The sequence below is a fragment of the Meles meles genome, chromosome 1 (genome assembly GCF_922984935.1).
Source record: "Meles meles chromosome 1, mMelMel3.1 paternal haplotype, whole genome shotgun sequence".
Classification (NCBI taxonomy): domain Eukaryota; kingdom Metazoa; phylum Chordata; class Mammalia; order Carnivora; family Mustelidae; genus Meles; species Meles meles.
In genome coordinates, this window is record NC_060066.1 from 120915243 (window position 1) to 120935971 (window position 20729).

The window sequence follows — 20729 nt, forward strand, 5'->3', positions numbered from 1 at the left end:
TAACCAAGACAAACGGCTATGTGTGTGTGTGTGAGTAAATGACTCCCATATAAGAATTATGACTATATTGCTGAGTAGGGTTCTTTGAGTAAGTCAAGAAATGCAAAAATCAAAGTTCTCCTAACCGTATTAACTTCTCTTTTTGCAGAAACATTTCCCACTCAGCCTCATCACTGCAGGTTCCCATATTTCATTTCCTGGATGTCTAAGGATCACTCCATTTGAGAGCAGAGTGTCTTGAAACATTGTAGAAATGGTAGTTGTGCCCACTTGAAAGTGCAGAGTTTAGATTTTATTTATTTATTTTAGAGGGAGCATGAGCGGGGGGGGGGGGGGGGAGTAGGGGGAGGGAGCAAAGGGAGGCAGAGAATCTCCAGCAGACCCCATAGTGAGTGTGGAGCCCAACATGACACTAGATCTGAGGAACCTGCGACCGTGACCTGAGCTGAAACCCAGAGTCAGACATTGAACCAACAGAGGCACACAGCTGTCCCTGAATGTGCAGAATTTAGAAGGTCAAAAGCAAATAGGCCAATGTCCAAGCTGCCCTTCACTGTAGATGATACTCACCAGGTCAGAGGGATTGGACATAGGTGTCCCAAATGGAGAAAGGCAATGGGTGTCTACTCCCAGACCTTTCCCCTAATGCCTCTGGGGATCCTAAGCTGGTGTACAGAGAGTACACTTAGAGCACCAGACAATGAAGGACACAAAATCATCTGTGGGAAGGGAGTAAGATGGCTTTCTGGAATTGTAACACTTTGTAAATTCACCTGGAGTCGAGGGAGTGAGTCTCAAGAGTCGTGCTCCTTTGCTAACTGCTTTGTAAGCGGCAGTCCATGTAGAAGCAGGGCTTTTGTTCTGCAAGAAGGATGGGTCAATTTGGCCGAGCTAAATTGTTCCGGACAATTGAGAATATATGCTGTCCACCATCAGACACCTTCTTTCTCCACCTCTCTCCATGGGGCGTTCATCCTCTCCTCTAAATAAATGATGAGCAAATACTTAACAAATATAGGTTTGAAGAAGAGCCCCATTATTAGCCTGCAGTCTGGTTGGCCCCATGCATGTCTCGAGGCAGGGAGTTTTCTAGATTTATTATCTTTCCCTACCTCCCACTCAGCACCTTCCACCACAATGGGTCCCTGGGGTTCTGGGTATTTGTGACAGCCATCACCTCCCCTCCTTTTGGTTTGGTAATCTTGATCCAGTCAGTTTATGGTTGCATTTGAAGACTCCATAAGATGCCACAGCATGGCTCCACAACTCTGTGCTCAAAGATATGGCTCCAAGGTTTCCAGCCCCCCAAATACTCTAGGCTGATCCCTAAACACTGTATACCATTTGAACAGGACGATCAGACGGTAGGGCTCAGGGCAGAGAATGAAAGATTGGAAGTCAGAAGATCTGATTTCTAATTCTAGGTAAGCCATAACCTAGCTAAGTGGCCTTAGTCACCATGTCAGAGTAGTGCTCACCATAGACCATGGGCTCCTCTAACTTCCCCAGCCCCCCTCGCAGTCAGGTTAGTATCATGTGACTAGAATTCGCCAATGAAGTGTGAATTGAAGTGGCCTATGTCACTTGCAGGCTGAGGTAGTTCAGAATGAGTGTGCAAACTCAGTCTCTCTCTGCCATGACCTTGGAGACCTCATGTTCTGTATGGCATGACTACAAGATGGAGAAAGACCACTGAATCACGTCTACCCATGACATGAAAAATAAGCTTTTATTGTGTTATGTCACTGATATATTGCAGTTGGTCTGTTCCAGCCAGCAGTAGTAATTACTACAGACAGTCTTTTTATGACCCAGCTTTCTCATCCAGCCCCAATACAGCGAACCACCTTGAAAGAAGACAAAGTGAAATCCCAGAGTTGAACTTGCTTCAAAATAATAAGTTACTTTGAGTATCATGTATTATACCTTGAGGATTGTGTAATATCATTCCCTAAGTCATTTTGTCCTCTTCTGGGTGCAGGAGCCACTCAGTTCGAATGGCATTTGTTTAATGCAAGGTGGGCTCACCCTGTGGAGAAGTCTCCAGGGCTACGTGATGGGGCTACAAGGAAGTCTTCTTTCTTGGTGAACCCGACAGTTTCTTCAGGGTGCCTAACTGTTGTGGGACACAAAAGACATTTGCCAACTAATCAATGGGGCTGCCAGATTTAAAAATGGGATCTCCTCCCTTAAGGCATGTTAGACTTAACATTGATTTTCTATGACGGTTGCCAAAAAGCTGATCAACAGATTCAGAAGAGTCCTGGGGGAGAGTTTCCTAGGCCACCGATGGAGGGTGATCTTTACAAAGTGCTCTAAAGTGGTTGTTTGAAAACAGCATCGTGGGATTTGGGGTCAGACAGATTTTGAGAGGTCAAGTTCATGAATATATATGGTAAGTGGAGTGCTTACAGTGATGGAGGACTCATCTTCCCAACAGAAATTCCATTCAATTAGTGCAGTTATTTAAAAAAAAAAAAAAAGTCTTTCCTAGATTTGACTTATATAATTCTCTTGTCTTTTCCATCTACTGTTTAGGTGTTTGATGTTTAGAACAGTGCAAGTAAGCCTACCTTCTATTCCATATGACAGTTTTTCAAATACTTGAAGACAATCATTGACTTCCTTTTTAGACTTCCATTTTGCATGTTAAAGCCACTCGACTTCTCTAAGTTGTTATGTCACATTTTCTTTTATTTCCTTAATTTACTTATGCACTACCTCCTTCCCAAAAAGAGTTAGGGTGGCAGACAAAAAAATGAGGCAAGTACACTAATCCAAAGAGTTAACACAGTTGCTGGTTTTGGATATAGAACATGGTTCTGAGTTTCCTGGTGGGCAAGACAAAAAGGGAAATAGGATGAGTTTGCATAGTTCTCAGTATCAGAGCAAGGAAAACATACAAAAAGCTGATCTAGACTCTTCACTATTCTCATCATCTTTCTTTAAAAGCATTCTAGCTCACGTTGTCTTCCCTGAACTGCATAAACAGACATTAACATAACCTTTTGGATACAGTTTTCTTAGAATAGATTTATGAAAAAGGAAATTGGCCTTAAATAAAAAGCAATTTCCTGAGTATTTTTTTTTTTTTTTGTGGACCAAGAATGGGAAAGATGTCCTAGATACACTATCTCTAATGCTCACAGCAACCCAGAAAAGTAGGTATAACCACTGCCATTTCACAAATGAGTAAAGGAAGAAATTAAGTAACTTACCCAAAGTCACACAATTATTACAGATCCACATCTCTCTGGACCCAAAGTTTATATTCTTTTCATGAGTCAACGAGCTCTCAAGTGAAAGAAATATATCATTTCTGAAGGTGCCTCACTGAAAACTACGGGCATGTTGAGTCAGAGGGAGAACATGGTTGAATGTTTTGGATCTGACATTTCTTAAAAACCAACACTGGTAACTGTTTTCATCTTCTTCCGGCATCTTAAAGAATCACAGAAACACATACGAGTTGGGGGGAGGCTTTGTTTTGTAACTGCAGCAGTTACTCATTTTTTGGGAAACACTCAAGGCAAACTGGATTTGGATCCTCTTAGCTTTGTCAAACACAGGTGCTTATGCACTGCTTCAAGTCTGGGTTAGCAAGGTCATGTTCAATATGGAGGTTCACATCTCTAGAATGCATGAAGAATATACAACAGGAGAATGGGGGGATTTTCTGCCTATTGACCAGAGACCCTCCCTTTTAAAAGATTTTATTTATTTGACAGAGAGAGAGAGAGAATGAGGAGGCAGGGTGGCAGGCAGAGGGAGAGGGAGAAGAAGGTTGCCCATTGAGCAAGAAGCCTGATGCGGGACTCAATCCCAAGACCCTGAGCCAGAGGTAGCCGCTTAGCTAACTGAGCCACCCAGGTGCCCCACCATCAAGCCACCCAGGTGCCCCACCATCAAGCCTTCCCTCTCTATTCCCACAGCCACTGCCTCAGACCAGACCCTACCATCCTTCTCCTTTAGTGGGCAATAGCTTCTCAACAACCACCTACTGCCAGCCTCTCCCCCACGCTAGTCCATCTTTCACATAGTCCCCAGAGTTTTGTCCTGAAAAATATGTCACTTTCCTGCTTACGAACCTCTGTCAATTTCCATTGCCTGAAAGATCAAATTAAATTTCTGCACCATAGTCTGTGACACTCTTTACTTTGGCTTTGGCACTCCAGCCCCATTTCCCTTCCTTTCTCTCTAATATGCCAAGCCCTAGCCAGGCCAAGCTTCTCAACATTCTCCACTGTGCCTTTTCTCAACCTTGTGTCTCTGTGTCAGCTGCTTGCTCTGCCTGGAAATGATCTCCCTTTCCTTCTACACCTGGAAAATGTCCACTCATTCTTAAAGACGAACCAGAAAAGTTGCTCCTCTATAAAGCCTTCCCTGACTTTCCCAGTGAAAATGAAATGTTCCCTCCTCTGGGCTCTCACAGTCTCATCTCTATTAAATCACTTATAATTTGTTTCACATTTCTTTCTCTCCCTGCCTGACTCTTTAGGCAGTACCTATATATTATTCAAGCCCATATCCTCAAAGTCTGGCCCAGAGAAAGTCCTCAATAAATGTTTATTAGATGAATGTTCTCATCACAGTGGCTTAATTGTGTACATAGGAGCAGGAGTTGAGAGCTGTAAACACTAAAACTGAAATTAGGATTATCTCCTTGAATGGCATTAGGGCAGATCAAGCAGTAATGGATAATGGTCTCCATTTATAGGAATAACACAACCCCCAAATCTGTATTTAAAGACCACCTGTAATATAGTTATGGTTCCCTGATACAACTTCAGACAGACTCACCTGGACTGGGACTTTTATAATAATGTTTATTTGATTCCTCTTAAAATAAAATCAATATATATTCTTAAGATAAATTTTAAAAATATATAGATAGTAAAATGTAGTAAATGTAAAATACAAATATGTAGATAAGTAAAAAAAAATAATTTATAATCCAAGCATCCAGAGAAAATAATGTTAACATTTTAGTGTATCTTCTTTCACATACACAAGAATTTGTACCTATTGTTTATAAGTATGTCTTTTCATTTAGTATATTATGAATACTTTTATGTACTTAAATATTATTCTAAAACATGACTACGTAGCATTTCATTGTATGTGTGCATCTGTAACAGTGAGTTTATTTACCTCCATTGGACATCAAGTTTGCTTCCAATTTTTCAGTATCGTTTATAGTGCCAAGAAACATCCTTGTAGATACTTAACACTTGGTGCTAAAAGGTCCTCCAGAAAGATTATGAATAATTTCCTGGTAACAAGTCAAGTAGAAAACCGTGTTTCTCTAAAACTCTTGCTAGCTATGGGCATTTGGGTTGGATTTTAACTAGAAAAGGGCAAAGCGTATCAAGTATATTGTATCTTTTATATCTAAGACCTAAAATAGAGATCAACCCCAGACTGAGGTTCCCAAATTTGCTGCCCAACAGTATCATCTGAGCAAGAAGTTGTTTTGTGTTTTTTTTTTTAATTTGAGTTTCTGAAGGACCTGGGTGGTGTAGTTAGTTAAGCATCAGACTCTTGGTTTCAGTTCAGGTCATTGTCTCGGGCTTATGGGATCAAGCCCCTCATTGGGCTCCATGTTCAATTTGGAGTGTGCTTGAGGCTTGCTCCCCCTCTCCTGCCCCTCCCCCCCATGTGTGTGTGTGCCTGCTCTCTCTCTCTCTCTCAAAAAAAATTAATCTTTAAAAAAATATATGAGATTCTAAGACCTATCTTTGGAGCATTTGATTTGGGAGGTTTTTAATAGGTCCTAGGAATCTCTGTTTCTTAGAACTCTATCCACAGCTAACTCTGTTGTAAGCCAAAGGTTGAGAACCATGGGTCAAGGCTATCTTCCAAGGGCTGGATGAGAACCAGCTGGCACTCTCCAGATGATGGCCTTTGTTTCTCATTCTCAAATGGCTAGAGAAGCAACATCAAGAGAATGCAGTGGTAAATAATTCCAGCGGACATTTTTCCAGATGGGTCAGAATCAGATGTGAGCCTCAAAAGCAGCTGTGTAGGTACACCAAGATTGGGGGAATGTGGTCTAGACAATGGAACCGCTTGTTGAAAAAGGAGACCTTTCCTTCTCTCTGTTTTGCCTGCCCCTGTCCTGGTCTTCTGTGGAGGCTGAGAACTCTGCTGCTACTGTAGTTTCCAACTGCCTCTCTAATGGCTGGAGCCCCGGCACCATCTCTAAGGGTGGGAATTGACTGGAGAACCTCCAGACCCAGCCAAAGCCAGCTGCACACTGCAGGGCCTGGGGAAAGCCCAGTCAAGACCCAGTGCCCAGGCACTCCAAGCCAAGATGCTCATGGCTCCAGAGATAAAGACAGAAAGAAATCTAGAATAAATCCCTAGATGATGTCCTGATCAGGAAAGGGGTCCCTAGATCCTTGAGAAGGTGAGGTGTTCGGAAGGAAAAGGAGGTGTTGGGAAGCAATTCAGAAAGCAGGGAGAAGCCCTGCACATCACTTTAGACCCACAGAGCAGAGCTGTGTTTAATCTGCTTTGATACTCTAATTCACAGAGTAATCACATGGTCTGGAAAAGGCTATTGCAGACAATTCCACCAGCCACCATTAGGTCATGTGTAGTGCCTTGCAAGGTCTTCCTTGACCTTAAGATAGAATACATTTCACTGGGCAGGCAGGGAATCCTGGGAGCCTAACCCAGCACATACCCACATGCTAAAGGAGCCGGAGTCTCCAAAGACTTGGGGTGGGGGTGGGGGTGCAACCTATTGTCTTGCATACTAGCTTGTCCCGTGGACCAGATTGGACCTGGAAGTGATCTGCCATCAGGAATCTCAGGCTCACCCTTGCCTTAGACCTCACTCCTAAAGATCTTAGGAGTGCTAGCAACTGAGGAGGTTCTGAGGATAAGGGATGGGCCCCTGGAAGGTCCAGCACAGGCTCATGGGGGATGCATGCTAAGCTCAAGGGAGGAGCCATGCCTGCAGGGAGCGTAGTGGTGCTCCCCCTCGCTGCCAGTCCCCCACTGCCATCCCTCCCACTGAGGAACATCTGTGGATATCAGAAGCTGCCTCTTGTTAGACTCCTGGATTCCTCCTTTGTCCATACATTAGCCCCAGGAAGCCTGGGAAGGCAGAGGATTAGAGCAGAGTCCAAGGAGGGTGAAAGGTGGGGAACCAGTGCTGGGCTGTAGAGAGATTTACTTTTACAAGGGAGAAAAAAATTGTCAGTGAGATCTCTGCTCCCAGGAGGCAGAGCCGAGGAGATTGATGAGCTCTGTTGGTGACTAAGGACAGCTGTAAACATACTTAGAAAACCCAGATAATTTGGAGTTTGTTTTTCTGTTTCAAAAAGAAAAAATTATATATATATATATCTACATATATATACACATATACATACATATATAAATATATAAATATATTTTTTTATGTACTTGGATTTTTTTTTTCTCTTTCTGGCCGTAGCATTAGCTGGCTTCCTCCACAATAAGCCCCCAAATAGAATAGATGCGTGAGAGGTGGGAGCATTGAGGACAGCCCAAAACCAAAATTAGAATCAAGTCCTGGGAGGCTGCAGAATCCTAGATTTTTCACAAAATCTGCTCTCCAAATCTGGCTCCCAGAGCATTGCTCTTTTGCTAAACCAGCAACAGTTGCCACTCAGAACCTCAGCAGTATCTCACACTTGTCAATTGTGAGTTCCTTGGCAATGAGTCAACCTGGTGTGATGCTAGAATTGGCCCCATCTCCCAGCCCCCGTCAGCTGTCCTCCCGAGACCTCTTCGATTTCTCCTTTACCTGTCTTCTCCCCTGTGTGTCACATTCTTAGAAGGCCACCAGCTTTGATGACAAGGGAAAAGGCAGGCAAGACAGACTTCACTCTTATTATCCAGCTAGGGAGTCTGCGGAACACATCATCTTTGGGAAAGAACAGAACTAACCAGCTCGAGTGGGCCATCAGTACAGAGCAATCCTCCAGGATGCTCCAATCTTATTTCTGGGCTTCATGATTTTCCTCACCTGGTTTGCTGGGGAATTTGTGATCTCCTCTCTCCAGACAAGCCCTAATTGTCAAATCACTTTTCGTGTTCTTCTGATGGCATCCTTCTCAGCAGCCAGCACTGTTTGCGTGGCAGTGACCTCAGATGGGATGAAAAAGTTTTCCCAATCAGTTCCTGCCAGTTGGGAGGCTCTTCAACCCAGGCAGAACAGGGTCTAGGTGAAATTGTGTAGCTCGGCAAATCCAGGGACACAGGAGTCCGGGGTGCTGCTATGGAAGTGAGGACTATATACATACGTGGATAATGGACATAGCACCACGTGGACACTTATTAGGGAATTAGACTGCCCCAGGGCCGAAAGGTTGATATGCCACTATCTCTGTCCAGCAGCTGGTTCATTCTCTCCAGTAAGAAGTGATTTTACTTCTAGCAAAAATGGGCAAATACTTTTAGAGCATGTCAGGTTAGATATGTAAGAGGCATTGTGCTAGGGACTTTAAAGGTCTTAGTTCATTTCAGTCCTCACAATCACCATATAAACTGGTTGTTATCATCTTCTTATAACAGATGAGGAAATTAAAGGCTTGGAGAGGTTTAGGACCCCAGGAGCTAAGATTCAAACCCTTGTCTCTGGACTTAGAGTCCCCAGCATTTCCTACTGTCCAAGAGTTCCTCCAGAGTTCTACCTGCACATACACTGAGTAGGCTTCAGACTATAAAAGCTTGGAATTGGAATACCTTATTCTGTCACAGTAGGCAAAGCTGAGAATATAAAATTCTATTTTTGTTTTAAGCAATTTACATCAGCAGTAAAATGAGAGTATGTTATGGGTATTAGCAACGAAGGTTGTGGATACTTTTGTTTACAGTTTATAGTATTTTTTTTGAAGATTTTATGAAAGAAGATGGTTTTTAAATGGCCTAGTGAACATGGGCTTATAAAAAAAAAAGAACACCAAAAAACCAACAAACACAATATGTAATTGCAAGTGATAATGCTAAAATAATGCCCTAGCCCATAATCTCCAGTGTGTATTTGAGGATGGATTTATAGTGCTGTAGTAGAAAGAGGGCCTGAGAACATTTTAGAACTTAGCTGTAAGGAAATGTACTAGAACACATACAAATGGGCTTCCCAGTCCAGACTCTGCACCTTTTCATAAAAAATAACAGAATGGCGTTGGTTATTTCCAGAGTAGAAATGTCACAAACATATATGCAGAAAAATAAGTGTGGTGCTCCGGCCAAAAGCCTGGAACAACCATGGAAACTTAGAAACATCAAAGAGAAGCCCATTGTCTCTAAAACTGGCATGTCTTACCATGTCCTGTTCCATGCCTGGGGACGGAGACTCTGCACAGCTTCGGGGTCAATTCAGAAAATCATACACTTATATCTTTAGGAAAGGTTTGTGCCAAAATAGAATACTATAATCACACTTGGCTAACAGGAACCATGTATAAAAATGATTTAGGAGCTCCAGAAAATAGTATTAATATTATTAGTAATAATCTTTCAAAAGAGCATATATGTATCTCTATATATACATAAAAACATATATTTAAATATAGTATGTACAGACATGTAACTGTGTTATATGTAAGTATATACATGTGCATATATACTGTAGATAGATAGATACTCAGATAGATGTAAAGCTGTATTGTATTATGTGCTTTGATGTTTCAAGCATATTATTTCTAATCTTTTACATTTTAAACAGCTAGCTGAGGATTTGATCAAACCAACCTCTTCCAAAGGGAGCTCTAAAGGTAGGTCAGTTTCTCCATTCATAAGATAGAACTTCAACCTTTCTCAAAAAGCAAGTATCCCCATAAGCCATCATCACAGCTTTTAAGTGGAACAAAACAAAACCAAACAAAACGGTAAATCCTAAAATGTACCAGTATTTTTTGCTGATTGTTCAACTTTCAGGAAACGTAACAAAGATCACATTCTAATCAACCAATAATTTAAGTATGATCTTAGTTTTTCCTTTTGTAACAATATACTTCTTCTCACATTCTATTTTGTATAGAATTTGTTATGCTAAGTACTTGGCAATGTGTAATGGGCATATAAATCGGTCCTCATGCAGCTAGCCAAAATTATTTCTGACAGCCTTTATATCAGGCAGAACTCTCCAATAGTCTTGTTTTTGGAGCCAGAGGCAACATTTAGGAGAATAAATCCGATAAATAGAGCAATTTACAGTGATCCAACATATTTATTATGATGTTGCTATTCTTGGCAGTTATCATGTTAATACATTTAAGCTGTACAGATTTATATTAGTAAGAACTGGAAATATTTAATCAGGATTTTTTAATCTCTTGAGCATCTTTTAAAACATCATGCAGAAATTTAATGGCAATGAGCTTGGAAAGCACTATCAGCAATGAAGATTATTATAATATTAATTGAAGTTCCATTCCTTCAGCTTAATGCAGTTTCTAGGAGGAAAAAAAAATGACTGAAGTCAGACCACAAAAAGAAGAGAAATCACTATTTGGTAATATTATTTCATAAGGCAGATAAGGACAGGCTAAAAGACACGTTTATCTCCTGCCAGAGACAGCCTCTTTGGCCTGCTCACATCCTAATCTAAATTCTGTTCTTAACTGTATAGAAGGGTTCCCATTAAGAGCCAGGAGATTTCACATACACTAGTTGATGATGGAGTTGAAGGCAAAATTGGCTACATAATACGTTTGTGTGCTGCTAGTATCTGGTTGATAAAAGGCAGCAGCCGACAGGAGTTAGTGGTCATGCATCATTGTCCTTCATGTTTCCTCTATGTCTACTTGTCCCCTAAGCAGGAGTGGCAGCCGATGTTTTTTCTATCCAGTGTCACAGGCCCAGAAACCTCAGAATATTACATCCTCAATGGGCAGCACACCAGGGACAGTATTGCAAATCAATTAGACATATTTCATATTTGAAATTAAGTTACCTGATTTCCAACATGTCTTCTATCCTCAAAGAATGATGCATTTATCTTTCTGGTCATTTGGCAGAAACTGGGCTGATGGGGGTTGAAGACTCTTTTCTGACTCTAAAGAATTAATCAGTCTTAGCAACTGGAACTGCTTTATATTCCAGCCCTGGAGCAGAAGGGCCCTGCTTTCCTCTGTTCTGTATTATACAGGAGTATTACGGATTTTGTTGCATTTGTGCAAATTCCATACTGTGTATAAGGGGCATCTAAATTAGTGAACATCTTCCTGAAGCTGCTATGAGGCCTTGGGGAAAGGGTGGGTGGGGATAAAGCTGTAGGGAAAATGATTAAAAATATGTATCAGTCTGTCTCGGTATTATCGTCATATTGAAATGTATGGCTTGAAATCTGTTACCTTATTCTCCTGAGGGTTCTATGTGGGTGTAAAAGCGGCATTAGCCTGGCATATCACAGTCTGTCTTAGCAACTGGACAAATTAATAAGCCAGTTAATATGGGAGGAGATTACATAAGTGGTTGCGGATGACCAGGCCTGCATTTAGGCGGCAAAAAATGATGTTAAAATTTATCAGTGAGTCCCTTTGGTCCATATAGGAAATGAATAATTCATTCTAGGAATATCTGTGGAGGTCTACTATGTAGAAAGCACGCTACTGGATACTGAGAAAGGTAATGATAAAGAAGACATGGCTTCCGCTCCTGTCATCTAGATAGATAAAACCAGTCTATTTTGGAGTTTCCTAAACATGTTACTTTACTGAACCAAGAAATTATTCATCGGGTGAACTAAGAAAACCTGGCATGCTGAGTATACGACGTTTCTTGGCCTTGCCGTCAATTTTCTGTGACCATGTCTATTATCTTTAGAAACTCGAAAGACCCCATTTACAATATATTTTGCATGACATACAGTTAAGTTGTTTTTTTTTTTAAATCTCCAAAGTCTATCTGGATACAGTCACAATTGTATTAAAAGTAACAACTGATCCAAAAAGGAATCTTCCAGTATTCTAATCGGCCTCAGCTTTTCCTCTGACTCAGGCCCACAGCATTAGAAAAAGTAAGAACTATTTGCTTTCTCAATATCTGGGGTTGATAATGTAGCTGGACCATTTACAAAGCACTAAAGTACTTGGATGCACTTGTAACCCTCTCAGATTACATAGTTGAAGATAAGCATCTGGAATATTCTTTTTAGTTGGCACCTTTGATTCTATTCTTCATGCTGAGGGAGGTGGGGGCCAGAGCTCTTGTGCCTCAGAATTTGGGGCAATTGAGTTTCAGCCCATTTGTTTAGAAATCAAGCTTACAGTAGGATGTCAGGAGTACTCAGCGTGCATCATCTATGCAGTCAGGGTTTTCTGGGCACAAAGGGGCCCTTGTATCCATTAGTAATAGATATTACCACAGCACATCCACTTCCTACATCTCTCAGATATTGATATTTGGAAATTAAATCTCTCTTTTCAGATTTTGCAGTTTAATTCTCCTTGTTGCAAGAAAGCAATGTTCCGAGGGGCCTGTCTCTGAAGCCTGTCGCCCTGTAAGGGCCTGGCCTTTAAGGGCAGGTCCTCAACACAGCTGCAGAGGAAGGGGGCTCAACCACATCCGTGGCATGAAGAGCTGTGTCCAGCCATATTCACAGTGGGACTGACGTAGCAGCGCAAATCCAAGCAGCTTGACCTTGGCTAGGCAATGGTGTGGTGGCTTTGGGGAGGGTGGCCCTTGGAGAGGATTCAGGCAGCAGTTGGTGACACAAGTAGCAGGGCTGGTCTCTCAAGGAGAAGCCTGGTAGGAATGGTAGGGAAGGAGTCCAGTTGTAACAAAAGGAAAATGAGGCAGAGCTCCAGTCTTAAGAACTGGGTGGGTAGGACAGCAGGTGGGGCAGACAGCAATTCGGTAGACATGCAGACACTTTAGGACTCAAACAGCCTATCAGAATTAGGGTTTGTGACCTACTCCAGGTCCCACAAAACTGGTATTGTTGAGGTGGCTGCCCCAATGGGAATGAGTTCAAAAATCATGTAGCATAGATTTTGTCAAGTGTAGACTCTTCAGCGTGGTGGTTAAAAGCAGAGGTTAGCATGTTCTCCCCAGAGCGGTGGGGGTGGGGGGTGTCACCAAAAGGGCAGGATCTCAAGCTCCATCTAGGCCTCTCCCTGCCCCAGGATTTAGGATCCAAAGGAGAGGAGTTCGAGGTAGGAAATCCCACTTTAGGGGTGCCTGGATGGCTCAGGCTTTAAGCATCCGCCTTCAGCTCGGGTCATGATTCCAGGGTCCTGGGATCCAGCCCCGCATCGGGCTCTCTGCTTAGCACGAAGCCTGCTTTTCCCTCTTCCACTCCCCCTGCTTGTGTTCCCTCTCTCACTGTTTCTCTGTCAAATAAATAAATAAAAACTTGAAAAAGAAAAAGAAATCCTGCTTTATGGGCTGACTGACAGGTCAGGAAGCTGCACAAAATTTGTAGGAGTGAAGAGGCTGAAAGGAAAGAGAGGGAACCTGAGATCTAGGCAGAGAAGTCAGCAGTACAAAAAGGATCCCAGCAGGTGCTATAGGTCAGGACAGAAGGTGGGTCCATGGAGGTGGGTGAGGAGCAGTGTACGTGTCCTGTTCATGTCCAGTGTCGGGTGGATGGTGAGTATCGGTATGACGGAAAGGAAAGGAGAGAGGAACAAAATGAATTGGAAAAAAAAAAAGGAAGTCCACTGAACTTGGCTGGAAATTAGTAACATTTGATTCTGTTCTGACTCCGTCACTAATCAAACGCCAGACTTTAGGTGAAAGTTATTTATATCTCGAGGCCATCGTCATTCTGTCAGTAAAGTGAATGTGCTCGGTTAGATTCTCTTTTTTTAAAAGTTCACCTAAAGGAATATATTTTGAGTGACTACTGAGTGCCACTCACTGAGTTTTGAAGAAACAGAGGGTAATACTAGTAACCAGGAAATACCACAGTTCTGATTCTAAAGGAAGCCCTTTGTTCTCTGACTAGTTTTGTAAGACCTGCTATGAGTGGGTGCTCTTGGACCACATTTAGTTAAAACCAGAGGTGAGAGGCCTGTCCTATTTTGGGATACAACAGATAAAAGACTTGTATCACATGTGACTTTTTGCAATCAGAAGTATGAACAGTTTAGAACATCTCACACCCTTCCCCCTTAGGCATTTGTGTGGCGTGGATAGTATGACTGAACAAACAGCTGAGCACCTACTGTATGCAAGATCAGTAACTGAGTACTTTTCATGTATAGAATCTCGCTTAACTCTCCTAGCAAGTGGTTCAGATATTATTTTTTACATTTTTCCGGTGAGAAACTGAGACGGAGGTGACGTGGGTTCATTAAGTGTACTTTAATTCCGCATCATCTGAATCCCAGACTAGAACATTTTCTGCTACAGTATAGCACATCTGGAGCCTGGGTGGCTCAGTTGGTCAGGCAGATAGTTCAGTTCGTGATCTCAGGGTCCTGGGATTGAGCCCCACATGGGGCTCCCTGCTGGGCAGGGAGCCTGCTTCTTCCTCTCCTCCCCATTTGTGCTCTCTCTTGCTATCTCTCTCTCTCTCTCTCCCTCAAATAAATGAATAAAATCTTTAAAAAATTAACTGGTTCTGAATGATGTAATTGACAAATATGGTCAAATAGTAGGCTTTTTCTGAAAGCTAATCTTTGACATAAAAGCATTTGGCAGAAAGTTCTGTCGACATGCATGTTGAGGATGGTATCCTACAGGTGGATTCCTAAATTCAAATGGAGCATGATGGGGTGGGAAATCAGGACAATTTATCTATCTATATTCTATTCACTTCTATTCTGTTCTATCCTATTCTATTCTATATCCCTAATTTACATTTACATGAACTGATATATGTTTCATATATATTTGAATAAACTGATATATAGTATATTTGATTATACACCAGTTCATCTAAAGGACTGTATAAACAATGTACTTCAGCTGGAATTATTTTAGCATTTCCAGCTGTGCATATCAACCTATGTAACTCAGTCCTGAGGCATTCTAGGACTTCAATAGGCTGGTAAGGATATAGAAGGAAGCTGGAAATGATGAGATTTGAAGCTAGGGGACTAAATTCAGCTTTAGGACAAGTCCCAGAAGTGGTCAACTTCTACAATAATAAAGTTCTAGGGGAAAGGATGAAATCTGAGTGGAAGCTGAGAAGGCCTCATTAGTCTGGGGCCCAAACTGGAGGAAGATGCAGGGACACAGGATAGGTGATGGCAATCCTGGTAATCAGGTGGTGGGAGAAGCTATGTAGCTCCAAGAGGTCCTTAAAGCATAAGTAAGAACTCTAGCCTATGGCAGGTTGCAGCTTTGGAAGAGCCTACAAAGGGCTGAAAAGAGAAAGAAAATCTAAATAAGCCAGTTGGATTTCAGGGTAAGGCTTCAGTCTTTTTTTTTTTTAATATTTTATTTATTGTATTTCATGTTACTACACTTTTAGTATTATCATCATATATTATATTTAATATTTTTTTAAATTTAACTTTATTTTTTCAGTGTTCCAAGATTCATTATTTATGCACCACACCCAGTGCTCCATGCAATACATGTCCTTCTTTTTTTTTTTTTTTAAAGATTTGATTTATTTATTTGACACACAGAGATCACAAGTAGGCAGAGAGGCAGGCAGAGAGAGAGGAGGAAGCAGGCTCCCTGCTGAGCAGAGAGCCCAATGTGGGGCTCCATCCCAGGAACCCAGAATCATGACCTGAGCTGAAGGCAGAGGCTTTAACCCACTGAGCCACCCAGGCGCCCCAATACATGTCCTCCTTTATACCCACCACCAGCCTCACCAAACAGTCTTAAACTGGAGAAAACAGTAGCAAGCTAAGGTAGAGGCTTGGTCCCATTGTCATATAAAACATAGCAAGGGTCCAAAAGGAGGCTGAAGCTTTATAGGCAACGGGGGGCCCAGCCCAGGTGCCCAGGGATTATGACGGACCCCCCACAATGAGCAGGGGTAAAGATGAGCTTTCCTAATATATCTGAATAAGTTTGCTTAGAATTGGCTCAAGAACTGAGTTGTCCTGAATGGAGGCTATAAATAAGATTTTCAGTACTTGCAGCTGTGTTTGGGTCGGCAAGGGACTGATACATCACAACATGGTTTAGTTTTATTTGCATCCATTTTATAACCCGAGTAATGTATCTGTTGCATTTTATCTTCGGTATGATGAAATCCCCAAAGAATTGCATTCATATTCTTTTGTCATTATACTACTCGGTATTAATTGGATCATTGTGGGCCTTTATATACTTCCATTAACATTATTACCATTGTAATGAAAACCCAATAAAATTGTAATCCTGTTGTACAGACATGTTGAGTTGTTATGTCAAGATCATTGCAAAACCTAGTGACAAAGTAATAACACTGTAACACTTTGTCTGTAGATTAATAAAATATGTTTTGGTTTTCACCAGACTGTGATACAAAAAACCGCAATTGGAATTCACCCTTGGCCTTATAGTATTTCAATAGATTCCCACAAATGTTGCTAAGGCTTTACAGTTTCATGCTAATTTATGTTAACAGTTCATATTCATTTCAATGCAGTCATGTGACTAAAATAAATTCCTTTTATCTCTCAAAATTAATTTTATTGTGTTTCACCCATAGCCTCACAACAAGTGCCCCACAAAAGGAACATGAGGAAACAGAAGGAACTTTCTAGATATTTTAAAATATTCTTCGTCAGATCAACTTAGAGGAAAAACACCGTGAAAGTATTATTTGTACTGTACATCTTCCCAAAAGAAAGTTACTGTGCTTGGTAGTGTTGATCTAAAACCATCCGATGGTTTCTACAGATGTTAAGTTTCCCATCTGCAAATAAATAATTGGTACATACCAGAGGGCTCCACTGCTCATCCTGTCATTAACTGCACATCTCGTCTATGATTAGAGGTGGGATTGTGCCTGATTTTCCAGTAAATTAACCAGAACCAGAAAAGGCCACACAGGTATTCCAGTGTCTCTACTCTCTCGCACAGAAGCTCAAGAAGAAACACGAGACTTATTTAAATGCTTGACCTAACATAATACTTTCATCTCTTTGGCTGCCATCCTTGCTGACAGAATTCCAATCTTTACCGAATAGAATTTTTTTTTTTTTTCTTGAAATCACCCTGCCATATGAGAACACGGACTGGACTACTGGTTCATTCTGAGAGCCATCTTAACCCCATATCTGTGTCTATTTCTGGAAGAAATTCAAGAAGAAATTCAGGAAAGAATTTTGAAATTTAGATATTCAAGAAATCCCATGGATAACAACAACCTTTGTGTTGAGATCCAGGACCAACACCATCATTGTGGTCTATCCATCAGTTTTTAGTGAGCCACGAATTCATGCTTCATAATTGGTTTTCTTCAGTTATACTCTTCAAAAATCACTTCACATTGACCAGCACGATATTGGAGACTGGAAATACACAGATGAATGAAACAAGCCCTCTGACACTCGCAAAAGTAGTCTAAGGAAGGACTTGAGAATGTGGACTTCTTGGTTGGAATCCTGTTTCTGCCATGTCCTAATCCTACGTGATTGCAGGAGTGACTTTTCCCGCCCTCCAATGTTTCTCCAGGAGTGAAGTAGTATAGTAGTAGCATTACCTACCTACAGGTTGGTAGGTAGGTTGGAGGTTACTGCATGTGAAGTACTTACCACAGTCCTGGCTGAGCACAGCGTGTTCACTACTCAATATGTTAGCTCTTGGTATTAAGTAGTTCACAGTCTCATTAGGAAACAGATCGTATCATTCACACTAAATATAGTACAGTAAAGCCCTCTTATGGAGATCTGAACAAAATGCTATAGGACTTCCGATGGGGGGAAAAATCATGAAATCATTTACAATCAGTTTTATTGAGTTTTCTTTGCAGTGGTAATCATGGCTGACAGTCATGGGGTGGGGGCGGGTCTCAGAAGAGGTGACATCTAAGCTAGGCATTGAAGATTGAATTCTCCAGGGGGAAGAAAGTAGAAGGGGTGTCCAGTGAGCTAGAGCATGAGTGGCTAGCCCGAGCAGAGGCATAACAGTCTGCAAATGCGTGGCTTGGGGACCAGTAAGTGGTGTGGGAAGAACACAGAAGCTGCTGCCAGAAGGTCAAGTCAGCACCAGGGTTCAACCATCATGGCAGCACCAGAGAGCAATGTGATCAAATCGATGTTTTACAGAAATAATTCAGCTACTTCCTGGAGGATCCAATACATAAAAGAGAGACTGAAAGCAGGGAGCCTGTTATGACACGGTCATGACACCTGAACTGGGGTAGAGGCAGCAAAAATGAAGTGGTGAGGACAGAACTGAGAGGGACTGTCAGGCACTTGGTGACTGACTGGATGTGGGGGGCAGAGGAGTGATTCAGGAATGACTTTGTATTCTAGCATGAAATAGGAGAAACAGGAAGAGAAGCAATGTTAGAGATAAAGATAATGAGTTCAGTGTTATAAATATTAAGTTCGGGGTCTCTTGAGGAAGAATATCCCAGTGGCCAGTTGAGAGTAAAATTCCTGAGTGTAGGAGAGACCCATTCAGGAGGGTGGGGGGAAAGGCAAGTAGAGAAAGAGGAAGTGACACTATAAAAAACAACTTATGCCTATCTGCACAGCCTAGCTGGTTCTAGGAGACAGAATCAGAACTGGACAGAGACCTCTCCAGAATAACCCCTCTACACCAGCAAACTGGTTCACTCACCGTACTTTAATATGCCATGTATGTTCACACCACATCTTCCCTTTCCACCATTCACCACATACTGATTAAACCAAGTATTAGTCTTAGATTTTGGTGACATACAAGTAAAAAAGTTCAACCCTGCCATCGGGGAGTTTATGTTTTAATGCAGGAGACAGTAAACAAGTAACCAAATAAATGTAAAATGTAATTTCAAGTAAATAAACACAATAAGGAAAAATAAAGGAGGTCAGAGTTTAGAAAGTTACCAAGGGGAGAGAAAGGGAAATTCTTTGAAATCAGGTGGTTGCAGTCTGGGAAGTTTCTCTGATGATGGGACATTTTAAACAGAGACCTAGGGGCACCTGGGTGGCTCAGTCGTTAAGCATCTGCCTTTGGCTTAGGTCATGATCCCAGGATCCTAGGATCGAGCCCCAGATCGGGTTCCCTGCTCAGCTGGAAGCCTGCTTCTCCTTCTCCCACTCCCTCTGGTTGTGTTCCCTCTCTTGTTGTGTCTCTCTCTGTCAAATAAATAAATAAAATCTTAAAGCAAAACAAAACAAAAAAACAGAGACCTAAAGTGATGGAGAAAGCCACGTGAGACTCTGGAGAAAGTGTGTTTCAGGCAGAGGAAAGAACAAGCACAAAGTCCCAGAGGTAGGAACCAGTTTAGTATGATTGAGAAACAGCAGGTAGCAGCTTGGCTAGAATAGACCAGAGAGTCACGGGGCATCTTGTGACATTTCTGGAACCATTCCCTGATTTGTTAACTAATGTGTGGTAAAGATTTTCACAGACTTGTATCCTGTCTTCCCAGCTCCATGCAAGTTTATTGAGGGGTAGGTCTACGTTCAGACTCCATACTCCCACAGCACCTAGAGCAATATTTTGTACATGGTAGATGGGTTTTTTTTTCACTCATTTATCTATCATTATAAATAGTGGTAACTTCTAGACCTGCCTTGTCCCACTATCAAGCACTTCTGGACCTATTCCAGGAGCTGCAAAGCATCTGGCAAGTCATTGGCAAGCTACTTCTAAGTCTGTTGGGATCAGTAAAAAACTCAGGCGATGTCCAGAGCAACACAGAATGCCCAAACCAAGATTTACCCTTGCTGTTTACAAAGCTGATGGTTTGACTTACGCTCCAACAGTGAAGACTTGAAATACGAACAAAATCTGCACATACTCATAGAAGCTGTTGGCTTTGCCACAGTTCTATGCTTAAACATTATAATAATATTATTATTATCCCACAGGGGTGTCATGAGGATTAATGAGATATTTTCAAATTACTTTGAGCTACTCCACTGGGGGTACTAAATAAATGGTATGTGTTCCTCCTGAAGTACCATTTTTGACATTGATTTGTTGTGATGGGTTCTGCTGTCCAACAGGGCTGGAATTTGCCCACCAACTCATTTCTTATAAACAATAGACTAGCTGTCAGAAGGCAATGATTTTCAGTTAAAATAAATATGAATTGAAGTGAACTAGTCAGCAATCAGAAGCAAATGGGCTGCTGTTAGAAATCTAATATTTATTAAGCACTCACAGTGATCAACATAAGAGTTTCACAGTGTGATACAGTAGAGTGAACATTGGATTTGGAAATGGTCCAAGATTTTAGGCCCAGCTCTGCCACTAACCAGCTGTGTGGGCTTGAAAATATTGCTAAACTTCTCTGGGCCTCAAATCTAAAGTGAAGGCTGTCCTAAGAAGTTCATAATCAGTCTTCTAGACAAGGCAAATACATGAAAGGAATGGAAAGAGTCATTTCTGAAGGAAAGATACTTCACAGGACCATCCATCACAGGACCATCCTCTGTTCTGCTCTTCCTTGCCATTGATTAATATTAATTCCAGTACTAATTCCTGCAAATGGAGAAATAAATCACTTTCTAGGTCAGTCACAGAAGTGCACGAAACATTTGGTCTTTAAAAATAGGGTCTTTGCCTTTCTATGCACCAAACTTGCAGCAAGCCGACGGTCTTATTCTTAGGTTTAAATGTATGAATGATGGATTATACTGCTACCCTAATCATCAGCTCAAAAACAGTCAGTTTTGTGAGAGTGTTTTACA